The sequence below is a fragment of the Schistocerca serialis genome, chromosome 2 (assembly GCF_023864345.2).
Source record: "Schistocerca serialis cubense isolate TAMUIC-IGC-003099 chromosome 2, iqSchSeri2.2, whole genome shotgun sequence".
Taxonomy (NCBI): domain Eukaryota; kingdom Metazoa; phylum Arthropoda; class Insecta; order Orthoptera; family Acrididae; genus Schistocerca; species Schistocerca serialis.
The window spans coordinates 308,497,563-308,510,761 of record NC_064639.1 but is presented as its reverse complement, the minus strand read 5'-3'; positions in this window follow the sequence as shown (position 1 = coordinate 308,510,761).

Below are 13,199 nucleotides of genomic sequence, written 5' to 3'. Positions count from 1 at the left end.
CGTAACGCATCCATTTCTGCATTTCCGTCAAGTCATGCGGAACCCATCGCGATGCAATTTTTCGCATGCCCAGGCGTTCCTTCAGGATGCCAGGCACAGTCGTATGCGCTAATCCGGTTTGGTGGGCGAGCTCACGAATCGTATGGCGTCGATCACTGTCCACTAACGCGGCAACAGCATGCACGTCTTCTTCAGAGACGCTAGAACGGTCTGCCCGATGCATGTCTGCCACAGTTTGCCGACCTTCTTTGAAGGCTGTTACCCAACGTGCCACTGTTCCGTACGGCAATGCTGATTCCCCGCACGCCTCTTGAAGACCTGGATGACACTGTCGTGCTGTACGACCTATGGCACATTCAATCTTGTTCCAATTCCGTTGTTCTTCTTTCGAAAACATTGTGACACCGTTACGTTAGACCGCTCACTCACAACTGACTTGTTTCCCTCGACTGTGCGCACGCCTGTTACGTGGGACGGGCGAGTCCATTTGCTCGGAGGTAAGGCAGGTATGTCAACAGCGTGTGCTATCAGCGGCAATACTAGATTCCATTGCATAGTGCCTCCACAGCAGTGCTGCCACTATTTAAATTCCAAACTACGTAGATACATATTCATACTTATTTGCTTCTAGAGAAATTAACTGCAGTGTCATTTTTAATAAAAATAAATACAAAGTTTGTGCTTATTCAGTCCAGTCCCTCCTGATGACAGCATCTAATGAATTTATTTATTTTCTTATATCCTCAATTGTACGTTTGCGTGCTTCGACAATTACAGACCAATCACATTTATTTCTAAAAGACATTTGTGCTTTGGATTTCTTGGTTCCCACCGGCACCTACAACTTATACATTACACTATAACAAATAATTACGTTCACACAACGCCACTCCATGTCTCACGCAACTCATCTCTGATCCATAAAAAGGAAGCGTTCAGCAACGACTCATGTTAAAATACATACTCACACAGGACTCGCACCAGCGACTTTCGCTACGATAATCGCTAACGCCACCCTTACATCACAGATGCCTAGCCAGCAATCTACTTGGACGTCTGGAGAGAAATAGACCCAACCCCTGTGGCGTCCGCCAGCGGTTTTTAATCGTATTTGTGCGCCCACACGGAGACTTTCACCGCTGTCCATTACATTTATTCGTTAAACAACTTCATTAGTTTCATCATAAGTCGTCCGCAGAATATTTTACCAACGTCCATTTTCATAATAAGTTTTGAAAGTTAATGGAACATTTCTTTCTGTAGTTCTATTTATTTGTTGTTGCAAATATGTTCCACTATGGTAATACGTATTTCAGTTAAACGTTCTAATGTGTTTAATAAATGAAGAACTCAGTGACAATGCCTGATTTCCTGTAGTAAAAGGCTTACAGGCATCAAATGAAAACAGATGTAAATCTGAAAACCGAATCCTTTGGACTCGTTTTGGTCAATGGAAATGAACACACATCTGAGGACCGACAAGTGAGAAATAAAAAGCGAGAGCAAAGAAGTGACAATCAAGGAAGGTGAACTAAGAAATGAGAAGGAAGACCTGAAAACCCAGAAGTTAAAAGGGAGAACTAAGGAGCGAAACCTGAAACGTGAGACCCATAAACTTAGAACTGCGAAGCGAGCCCCTAGAACCAAGAACTTAGAAGCGAGAACCAAGAGTCAAGAAATAAAAAGCGACACCCGAAGACTGTGAACTTAGAAGCGAGGATTAAGAAGCAAGTACGTAGAAGCGAAACCGGAAAACCGGGGACTTAGAAGCGGGAACTAAGAGGTGAGATCCGAAAACCAAGAACTTAGAAGTGAGAACTAAAAAGCGAGACCTGGAAAATGAGAACATAGAAGGTAGAACTGAGAACCGAGACCCGAAAACGGATAATTTAGAAGCGACAGCTAAAAAGCGAGAACTGAGCAGTAAGATTCAAAAACTGAGAACTGAGAACTAAGAACCGGGGACCGAGGTCGGTTCCCGAGAACAACGTGAACTCGCTGGAATCAAGAACTTTGTAGTTCTCGACTCTCGGTTTGTCCATCGTTAGCGGGAGTCGGTCGGATTAGCCCCTGGCGAACGGTCGTAGTGAATGATTGTTACGTAAGTCGTGAGACTTCGACTTTGAGATGATACGCCCGTCGATGAAAAGAGAGTTGGTCGCTCGAAGTGGTTCAAGGTTTACTAAAATTACTAATCAAGTGGCTCATTTAACAGCAGTAGCATATAGAGTACTAAGGAATGACGAGGTACACTTGAAGTTCTCTAATGTTGTAGATAAAGCAATAAAGAGTAGTCCAGTATAAAGAGTAGTCCAGTAGGCAGTACAGTTGAAGAGGAATGGACATATCTAGAGAGAGCAATCACAAAAGCCTGAAAGAAAAACATAGGAAGCACAAAAATTTTCAGGATAATTCAGGAATACGGAAATACAAGTAATTGAGGAATGAAATAAATAGGAGGTGCAGGGAAGCTAAGACGAAATGGCTGCATGAAAAATGTGAAGAAATCGAAAACTAAAAGATAGTCTGAAGGACTGACTCAGCATATAGAGAAGTCAAAAGAACCTTCGGTGAAATTAAAAGCAAGGGTGGAAACGTAAAGAGTGCAACGGGAATTCCATTGTTAAATGCAGAGGACAGAGCGGAAAGGTGGAAAGAGTACACTGAAGGCCTCTGTGGGTGGGAAGATTTGTCTGATGTGATAGAAGAAGAAACAGGAGTCGATTTAGAAGAGAATGGGGATACAGTATTAGAATCAGAATTTAAGAGAGCTTTGGAGGACTTAAGATCAAAGAAAGGATCGATAACATTCCATCAGAATTTCTAAAATCATTAGAAGAAATGGCAACAAAACGACTATTCACGTTGGCGTGTAGAATGTATGACTCTGGCAAAATACCGACTGACTTTCGCAAAAATATCATCCACTCAATTCCGAAGACTGCAAGAGCTGACAAGCGCGAAAATTGTCGCATAAGCAGCTTTACAGCTCATGCATCCAAGATGCTGACAAGAAAAATATACAGAAGAATGGAAAAGAAAACTGAGATGTGTTAGATGACGATCAGTTTGTCTTTAGGAAAGGCAAAATCACCAGAGAGGCAATTCTGACGTTGCGATTGTTAATGGAAGCAAGACTAAAGAAAAATCAAGACACGTTCATAGGACTTGTCGGCCTAGAAAAAGAGTTCGACAATGTAAAATAGTGCAAGATTTTCGAAATTCTGAGAAAAATAGGGGTAAGCTATAGGGAGAGGTGGGTAATATAGAATATGTAGAAGAACCAAGAGGGAACAATAAGAGCGGACGACCAAGAACGAAATACTCGGATTAAAAAGTGTGTAAGACAGTGATGTAGTCTTTCGCCCCTACTGTTCAATCTATACATCGAAGAAGCAATGATGGTAATAAAAGAAAGGTTCAGAAGTGGAATTAAAATTCAAGGTGAAAGGATATCAATGATACGATTTGCTCATCAGCTGTCCTGAGTGAAAGTGAAGAAGAATTACATGATCTGCTGAATGGTACGGATAATCTAATGAGTATAGAATACGGATTGAGTGTAAATCGAAGAAAGACAAAAGTAGTGAGAAGTAGCAGAAATGAGAACAGTGAGAAACTTATCAGGATTGATGGTCACGACGTAGATGAAGTTAAGGAATATTGCTTCCTAGGCAGCAAAACAAACCATGACGGACGGAGCAAAGAGGACATCAAAAGCAGACTAGCCCTGGCAAAACGGGCATTCCAGCCCAAGAGAGGTCTACTAGTATCAAACATAGGCCTTAATTTGAGGAAGAAATTTATAAGAATATACTTCTGGAGCACAGCATTGTATGGCAGTGAAACATGGACTGTGGAAAAACCAGAACAAAAGAGAATCGAAGCGTTTGAGATGAGGTGCTACAGACGAATGTCGAAAATTACATGGACTGACAAGGTAAGGATTGAGGAGGTTCTGCACAGAAACGGAGAGGAAAGGAATATGTGGAAAACACTGACAAGGAGAAGGGACAGGATGATAGGACATCTGTTAAGATATCAAGGTCTCACTTCAGTGGTACTACAGGGAGCTGTATAGGGCAGAAACTGTGGAGCAAGAGAGAGATCGGAATACATACAGCAAATAATTGCGGACGTAGGTTGCAAGTGCTACTCTGAGATGAAGAGGTAGGCAGTGGAGAGAAGTTCGTGGCGAGCCGCATGGCCGCATCAAACCAGTTAGAAGACCGATGACTCAAAAAAAAAAAAACTATAGAATTCATCGAAGTCTGTTTATAGGGAAAAAACTGTATAAACTATATGACAATCAAATCCTCTATTCGTACCGTACCCCACACCAGATCTACGCCACGATGAGCAGTGAAAGTATAATGAAAGGTCTGTTATAAATACCAGACCCTAGACCGATCCAAAAACTGTTATTATACTGCGACAGTACCTGTTGAAGTATAGATTCAACAGCGTGATACAGTTGAGGCATAGACGTATTGCTTCCCAGTGATGTCGAAAATTACATGGACACAATACAAAATGTTTGTATGTTGGTATATACGTATGGTATAAAGGAAACGGTGTAAACATGGACCCCCTCTTTGGTTTTTACTTAAAGGTACCTTCTTTTATAAAAAAAATTGTAGATTTTATACCTCCATTAACAACTGAAAGAAGTTTAAGGAATGAAGTGAGGCGAAACAATGATTAGTATCCATTATTTCTATTTGAAAACAAAGATTTACAAAAAGCTTGTAAAATGGAACTTAAAAAAAAACTCGGGCATCCACAGAAAGGTCAAGAAATCTTTCGAAATATTTTAATGAAATGGGTTAAAACAATACAAAATGGTAGACTAGTTTACAAAAAGCAACTTTCATACATTTATGCATGAAATCTGAAATTATTTATAGTAATCGCAAACGTAGATAGCTACTTCAGCACCAGCACAATCTAAGTGTTCCCACATTTGGCACATGATACATTTAATCCACACCTCTCCTCTCCTGTCCTGAGAGAGCCTTTCATCACAAAAGATGCAACTTGCATCTCTTGAGTCTGGTGTATCCCCATCGTTCACATCAAGGTCATTATCGCTGTCCACAAGGTGAGTCTAATGATGAATCAGATAGTTTTGTGGAACAAATTTTCTTTTTTTGAAGACCTTTGGATTTTGCACTTCTATCTGCAGGGCGGCCTCTAACCCCAGAGAAACGCAACGACCTCTTCTTGACAGCACTTTTGTCAAGCGACATTGTCAACTGATCTTTGTATGACGTTCCAGTGATGTGGCAGGCAGTTGCTGCTTTTTGTCTCCGCCTTGTAGTTCTCTTATTAATGTTGGGGACAGGGGATATGTCGAACAGTGAAACTACATTTGTTTAAGTCCCTGGAGAACTTTCTGGTGTTTCAATGCCTTCATCAACTGTCATAGCTAGAGCCTGATGTGACGGTACATCAGGATAACTCGAAGAAGAAGCAGATGATGTCGATGGTCCAGAGATAGCAAGTAGAGGAGCATATGATTCAGGAGCATTAGGCCTCTGTCACACTGTGGCGCAAGTTTTTATTGCAACCAAGTCAGCAACTATGAAATCAGCTTCGGTGAAGAAGTAACGGTTAATAGGGTACAACCCAGTTAGTTTGAAACCGTTTATTGCTATCTCAGCTGTGTACGAAGGTTCGCTCGGCCAAAAACCTACATAACGTCGTAGGGTGTGAGAGGACGCCAATTGTGATGCAACTATACTCCCACTGCATCGCTGCAGTACGTTTCCAGAGGTCCCATGAACGCCTTAGCTAGAGGCTGCAGTTTGCGGTTGCAATGTGGAGGAAGTGAGATGATAGTCACGTGGTGTTCTTTCGCCAAGTCAGGAGAATAGGCCTTTGTTCAGTCGGACATGTTTCTCAATGAAGTGAACGAACCGTCGCACCAGGCGGGGGCGGGGGGTGGGGGGTGGGGGGGGGGGGGCAGCCTCTAATTAGAGCTTGGGACATTTTGGTTTTTGGGAAAATTATCATTGGCGGGACATAATGTCCCGAAGTGCTAAGACATGCGATAACTGCGATTGTAGCCCCTCTTTCTGCAGACGTTAGAGCTGCAATTTGTTTCTTCCCTTTCATCCCTATCACTTTTGGAATTTTGCTTTGGACAATGGACAGGCCTGTCTCGTCCACGTTATACACACAGTCTGCTGGATATGAGTGTTTGTTGAAAGCGTTTGCCAATAAATCAGAGAAAACCATCACATTCTCTTTATTGAAGCCCAAGGCTGTGGCATATGAAGTTCCAAAAGGTTTGCGAATTGACAGCTGATCTTTATGTCTCTCAACAAAGAGACCAATCCAAGCTCGTCCTGCTTTTCCTCCTTTGAAAGGGGTTGTCAAACTATTTCTCTGGGCAAGTTAACATGCCGTTTGTCTCAGATCTTCCAAAGTGAACCCAAAGAATTTTTGCTCATCTCAAGGAAATAAGAAACTATCTGTTTTTCGACCTCTACATTTAAAATCGGTTTTCTTCCAAGATTTGTCTCTTGACCCGCTTGCTCAGGGATTTTATCAAGCTTAAGAAATCTATGCAAAGTGGTACAAGGCATTCGTAAAGTTATTGCAGCTCCTTTCACAGAAGCCTCCTTTGCTTTCGCAGCTGCTATGGCACATACCATCTGAGATTTATCCCACTGGTGCCTCTGGCTCTTACATCCATAGAGCTTCTTCGTTCTCGACATTCTATAAGGACGAACAAAAGCACTAGGGTCTATTATCGCAATGTGAAAATTCTATTTGTTGCTGCATGAGTTGTATATATGAACTTTAAACAAAATTAGAATCCCAATAAAATTATTTAAATATTCTACATTGTTTAATAGAAGAGATTGTGTAATTATGAGCTCTCCTTAAATAGGGGCCCATTTTTACACCAACCCAGTGGGCACATATTTACACCAACCATTCTTAACCAACATGGCCATTATCACGTCTAACCTAAAAGCGTGTGTAACGTAAAACTTGCTTCTAAAAGTAGCTGAGGATTCCGGAAATCACTGAGAAATTGGTTTAAACTAATCAGAAGGATATTAAAAGAAAACGATTTCACGTACCTGCCAAACGTTTGCAGTCCTCAACAACCACCAATTCACACAATAACCGACGCTGTAACTACACTGCTTGAAACAATGCTTCCAACTGTTCACTGCTAACTCTGTCAACAACAGGCGCCGTTTCAGTCCTGGTCGCCAGACTGCAGCACTTCCCATACCCCTTCCTGAAGGATGTCCATTTTTACACCTTTTCCTCTATTATTCATCTTTTTCAGCAACTGTAACTGTATATGTCGAAGTAATCAGCGACCAGTATTCTCAGGCACCTAGTGCCCTTCTTCAGAAGGTTTTTACTGTGTCATTATTTGAGAGTGCATGGTTCTTATTGTTAACACTTACAAATAATGCTATGGTTATAACGTTCTGAAGAAGGGCAGTAAGTGCCTCAAACCGGTTAAGAAATTAAATTTCCTTTATGCAATTGGTTGATGATTATTTCAATATGTGTTTATGTATGCATGTTCCACATCTCCTCCTAAACTGTGGCAAAGATTTCAACCAAACTTTGTGCAAATATAGCCTGTTGTTTGGGGTTAGATCCACGACGCGAGAATGTCCAGACTTTGTTCATCCAGCATGTAAGAAAGAGCACTTAGTGACTTTTAAATAACTTTACATATAATTTCAAATCTTTGCGAAAGTTTCTCGCTGACAACCGCCACAAAACTATGACAGGAAAAACATTTATCGCTTAGTACATTTTCGCTGTTCGTGTAGTACAACTGCCATATACAATAAAGCATAATTATTAAAATTAAAACCATAAAAACAAAAAAATTAGAATGATAAGAACTCAAATAAAGAAAAAATTAAACAATTAATTCATCTTACCTTGCAACAACATTATCAAAAAATTAATGAATGAAGAATAAATATTAAAACAATAATAATAAAACGATTTATATTCTTGAAATGTTAAAACTTATTTGTAGCTCTTTTTATGATACACTGAAAATTTTTCTGTGCAAATCAGGATATCTTTACTAGTAACTGTATTCGTGACACTTTCCAGACAGTACTGATATAGAACACTGAATGTTTCTGCAAAATTGTATCACTATATACATTGAGATGTGTCAGAAACTGCCACATCATGCCTGACGTTTAAATTTATTATTTCGCTGCTACTGAATATATTTACAACACATTTTACATACTGTATCCACACATGCCGTTGAATGTACCTGCAAAATCATATCACTGTATGACACACAGTTCAGAAGAGACGACGCCATAAAGATGGAGCTGCCTCAAAACAAAAGTGCAGGGATGTGTACAAATGTGTACATGTTAAATATATGTGAAATTTATGTGTGTAGGCAAATCAGTGCATAAAAAAACACTTAATCACCTAAATCGATTTGAACTAAACTGAGGTACACTTATTACTTACTTGCTATCTGCAAAAAATACTGTAGGGGGAAACAAGTTCCTCCCATTTGGGTGGGTGTTATAAAATGCAGAGACAACAGTGAGAGGAAAAAGAAAGGCAGAGAGACGGGGGAGGAGGAGATGCACACAGATATTGGGGAAGAGGTGACAGATGGAAGAAGGGGACAGGGAAATAGAGAGAGACGAGGACAGATAGAGAGCGGAGGACAAGGTGGTGTGGCAGAGTGGTAGGAGGACACGTACAGAGAGAAGTGGGAGCAGGAGATGGACAGAGAGAGGGGGAAGAAGATATGGGCTGAGAGAAGTGCGTGGAGGAGATAGAGGGGGCAGGTGGAAGTGGTCAGTGAGGGGGGGGGGGGGGGTAGATAGACAGAGTGGGGTGAAGCTGATGGACAGAGACAGGTAGAAGTAGCAGATGGGCATAGAGCGGGGCAGGATATGGCCAAAGAATGGGGGCTGGAGGATGTGAACAGAGAGAGGGGGAGGAAGAAATGGATGGAGAAGTATCAGAGGACACAGACACAAAGGCGAAGGGGGAGAATAAAACTGGAATAAATCCATTCCCAGGTGCACAGCTGGTTGAAGTATATCACGTTTGGCAGTCGCTTTTGACTTACTTTGAAAGCAGACCTCTGAAGGAGTAATTGGGTGGCTGGCACAATTAATATCGGCATCCCTGGACAGTTGTGATGAAAATCTCCTTGTAATGTACTTGATAAGAATCCCATCTGATAGTATGCTGCCACTCGTCTGTTTAATTCCATTAGCATTCTTGACTTTGCCAGTGTTTCTAGAGAGCATAACAAATTCCTCAGTCTTTTCGTAAGAAGATGAACAAATGCACATTTAAAAAAGACATGCCATTACAGGTACTCAGTTAATTTACAGTCAGTTAAGTCAAAAAACAGGAACACTTTTGAAAAAGAAAATGTTAAATGCAGTAGGGTACAACCATTTAAAATAAATAGCATCATGTCGAGTATGAATTGTTCCTTTGCTATCTTCTTTTCTACAGAACCTCAGTTTTTATTAGACCCAGTAGTGGAGTCGATGGCGGTTATATTAAGTCTGACTTGCCAGCTGAGTTGGTAGCCTTTCTAACTGTCCCACAGAAGTCCTTGGTACAATCGCCAGTGATGTCAAAGGTTTAGATTGGGGGAGGGGTGGAGTGAAGGCAGGAAGTTATGAGCACAACTGAAGAGAACCTTGAAGGAGAAATAGTCGCTCCAGTTTATAAAACCTAAATAATCTATAAGGGAGGTGTACGCCAAAAATAATCGTTGTTAGTAGAGCATGGTTACTTAGCCATGACAATAGGGTTAATATTTTATGGTATTACTGAAGTATTAGTCCCATGATTTGAGTGACTGATGGAAACAATGCTAAACATAAAATGCATAGCTCCTCCAGAAGTTATTTTACACCTGCACGTTCAAGCTCAAATCTTACTTGAGAGATGAGCGTAATACAAGATAATTGTGGAATTTGAGTTTCTCTCGGTCTATTATTCAAACAACAAATAGAATGCACCAAGGTGACGTCTTCAACAACTGCTAGTAGTTCAGCATGTGCACGCCCACAACCTGCACACTTTGTCAAGGCACTGACAGTGAATGTTAATTAGCAACAGGTCAACAAGCAGCATTAATTCTGTCCCTCTGTTGTTTGAGCAGGGTCAGAGCACGATTCTAAGCAAGAGCTAAAAATGTGTAACACAATTGCCTTAGAAGCTCCCTGATTGGCCTGTTGCAAATAAAGGGGCATACCTTAGTGGAGAAAAATGGGTATGGCTTAGGAATATGGGAGGGGAGTTTGGTGAAGGGAGGAGAGTGGGAGAGATTAGAGGGGACGAGAAGCAGATAGGCTGGTGGAGGGGAAGTTCGGAGGAGGTTATGCTCAACGTCAAAGGTCAAATTTGGTTCAGAGTGCCACAGAGTGCCACTACCCAAAAAATTCATTATGAAGAAACATCTTTCTGGGCAGGAATACACGTTTATCAAATGTCTTTGCCATCATACTGAAAGACAAACAGATCGTTTTGGCCTCCCAAAGAATCCAACAAAAGCAACGAATTATTTTCTACAACAGGTAAAGCGTTTCAGACGAAATGTAGAAAATTACTGTTTCATTTTCTATCAGATTTTATACACTGATTACAATATTTTTGCAAGTAAACAGCACTTTTATAATTTTTGGTCCTAATTGATGTTGAGGTTTCTGAAGACAGGCATACAGATACACACTCATTTTTCTGCCGACAAAACCATGAAGTGGGGTTTCGTGCAGTTATTTTTTTCCCATGGAACCTGACTGGGAGCATTATACACAGCAGTTGCAGAGATAACACAAGCTACGTATTCAAGTTAGACTTTAATTTCCATATAGTTTTACCGCAAAGTGGCATATACTCTACATGTTTACTTCCAGTAAACTTGGAAATTTTACGACTCTCTATTTCATGATTTCTTGAGTCTACTAAGCCAGCTCGAACAGGCCTGAGAAATCACCAATGTCCATTTCACTTTTGATTCGATGGACCCAGTCTAATAAATCTCCATTAGTGAGGATACATTGCCTCTAACGCACAGTTCTAAATCTTTCGAGTAGTTTTCCTTTCATATTTTTCCTAGTTTCGTTATTGTGCATACTTGTTTCTACGAATAGTTATTTACCCTCACTAGTACATCTCACAATCAAATTTTACAAAATGGAATCTGATTTTGCTACCGCTAACTTGAAGTGCTTATCTCCTCCTTCACAGCCTCCTTTTTGCCACTGAAAGTCATTGCATACACAACATGATTTCTTTGGGTCTCTCAATTTGTACAATTAGTATCGCTTGACTTAGGCTTCTAGAATCGTTAGAGATGTTTCTTTTAATGTTTCTGCAATTTATATCGGAATGTCAACCTCATTCCGATATATTTCCAAAAGAACAACCAAAACATTACACCTGTTTGTGTGTCGTAAGTATAACTTGTTGATTTCTGTTGATATCGTATTCTTCATATATTATCTTTGAAATGCTGAGAGTTAACAGCATTCCGGATTATTACCCATCCGTATAACTATGCGTTAAGGCGCCTGTTCCGGGACGGTGAGGTACGCAGGCCTGAGATCGAGTCCCCCTAACGGCTATCGCTGAGGGTCGGTGTATTGACCAGCCTCGATGTGATTTTTAGGCGGCTTCTCACATCCCACTAGGTGAATACCGGGATTGTACTCAAGTCCCACCTCATTTACACGACTGACAAACACTTAGGAAACTCCTACACATGTTCACATGAATAACACTGCACTCAGACTGTTGAGATGCACACATTCCGTCCCAGCGGGGGAGGAGGGTGTCACGAAGTAGCGGTAGGAAGGCATCTGGCCACCCCTTAAGTTAACCGTAACGAATCCGTTCATAGCAATGCCATGATGACCCTGCACCGATTCGAGACAAAGGCACAATAAACAGAAGAGGAAGAAGAAGAATTGCATTACACATTACTGTGAAACTCTGGAATCTGCACGTTGATAGATTCTACTAACAGGTTTGGCTTATATTAACAACATACCTTTCAAAAAGGTGTTTATGTGTCATTAGGGTCCAGAGCCTGAATATATTTTTAGCACGCCTCTATCAATATCAATGCACATTCAAAAATGTGCACTGCCAATGGAGAGATGCCTTATGACCAACGAAAAAAGAATTAAAATATGCAAATTTCGTTAATTATTGTTGACTTTTACGCACAATATATTATTTAAGGAGGTATTGATGTGCAACTAAGGACTGAACCTGAAGATAGTGAATATAATATCTGGAGAGGAAAGCAAAATCTGTTACTAAGACAAACTTTTGGGAAAAGTTTAACTGAAAAATTTTAAACATTTATTGAATTTGGTAGAACAATTCATTAAAACCACAGATTTTTTTAAATTTTAAAATATAGAGTAACTGACTAGATTACAATGTTTTCAAAAGGTGGGCATAAAAGTACTCCCCCCCCTCACAGCCACCCTTGATACTGCGAGGGATAAAACCACGCTAGGGTGAACATTTCTCCAGTTGCATGATGGGCGATGGTGTAAGAAATTCTCAATAATTTTTCAAAAATACTTGCAGTGCATCTTAGCAGATGATGTTTGATAGAGTATTTGTTTGAGTGTATTATTCTCGAACAAAAGATTTCAGGGCTTGTTTCGATATTCCGGATTTGACCATTCCCTCATTAGTGTACAGGTAGGGAGTTGGTAATATCAACCTCATAATGGAAACAAATTAACAGATGACTTAGCAGACGGTACTACAGAGAGAGATATTTATCACACTTATGTAAGCATGAGGGGCAAAACAATTACTCACCTGCACGAGACATCACGCTAATACGACGTAACATCGCCTCTGCCTTGATAACGGCCTCATTTCTGCGAGGAAGAAAGGCCACAAGTTTATTCAGGCATGCCATACCCAGCTGAAACTCACTGACGGTTACATCCTGTGTAGCTACAGTATTCAGGACTGTTTATTGCTATGTTTCACATACTGATTCAAATAGTCCTACATATTTGCTGTGGTGTTAAGATCGGATGACTTAGGTGAGGCGAGGGTGACTAAGTGATCGTCAAACCGGGAATTCATGCATGCACCCACGTGAACGGGGCTGTTGGCATCGCTGGAGGACGAGATTTTCACAGAATACTTCTAATGAGGACCTGGACGGA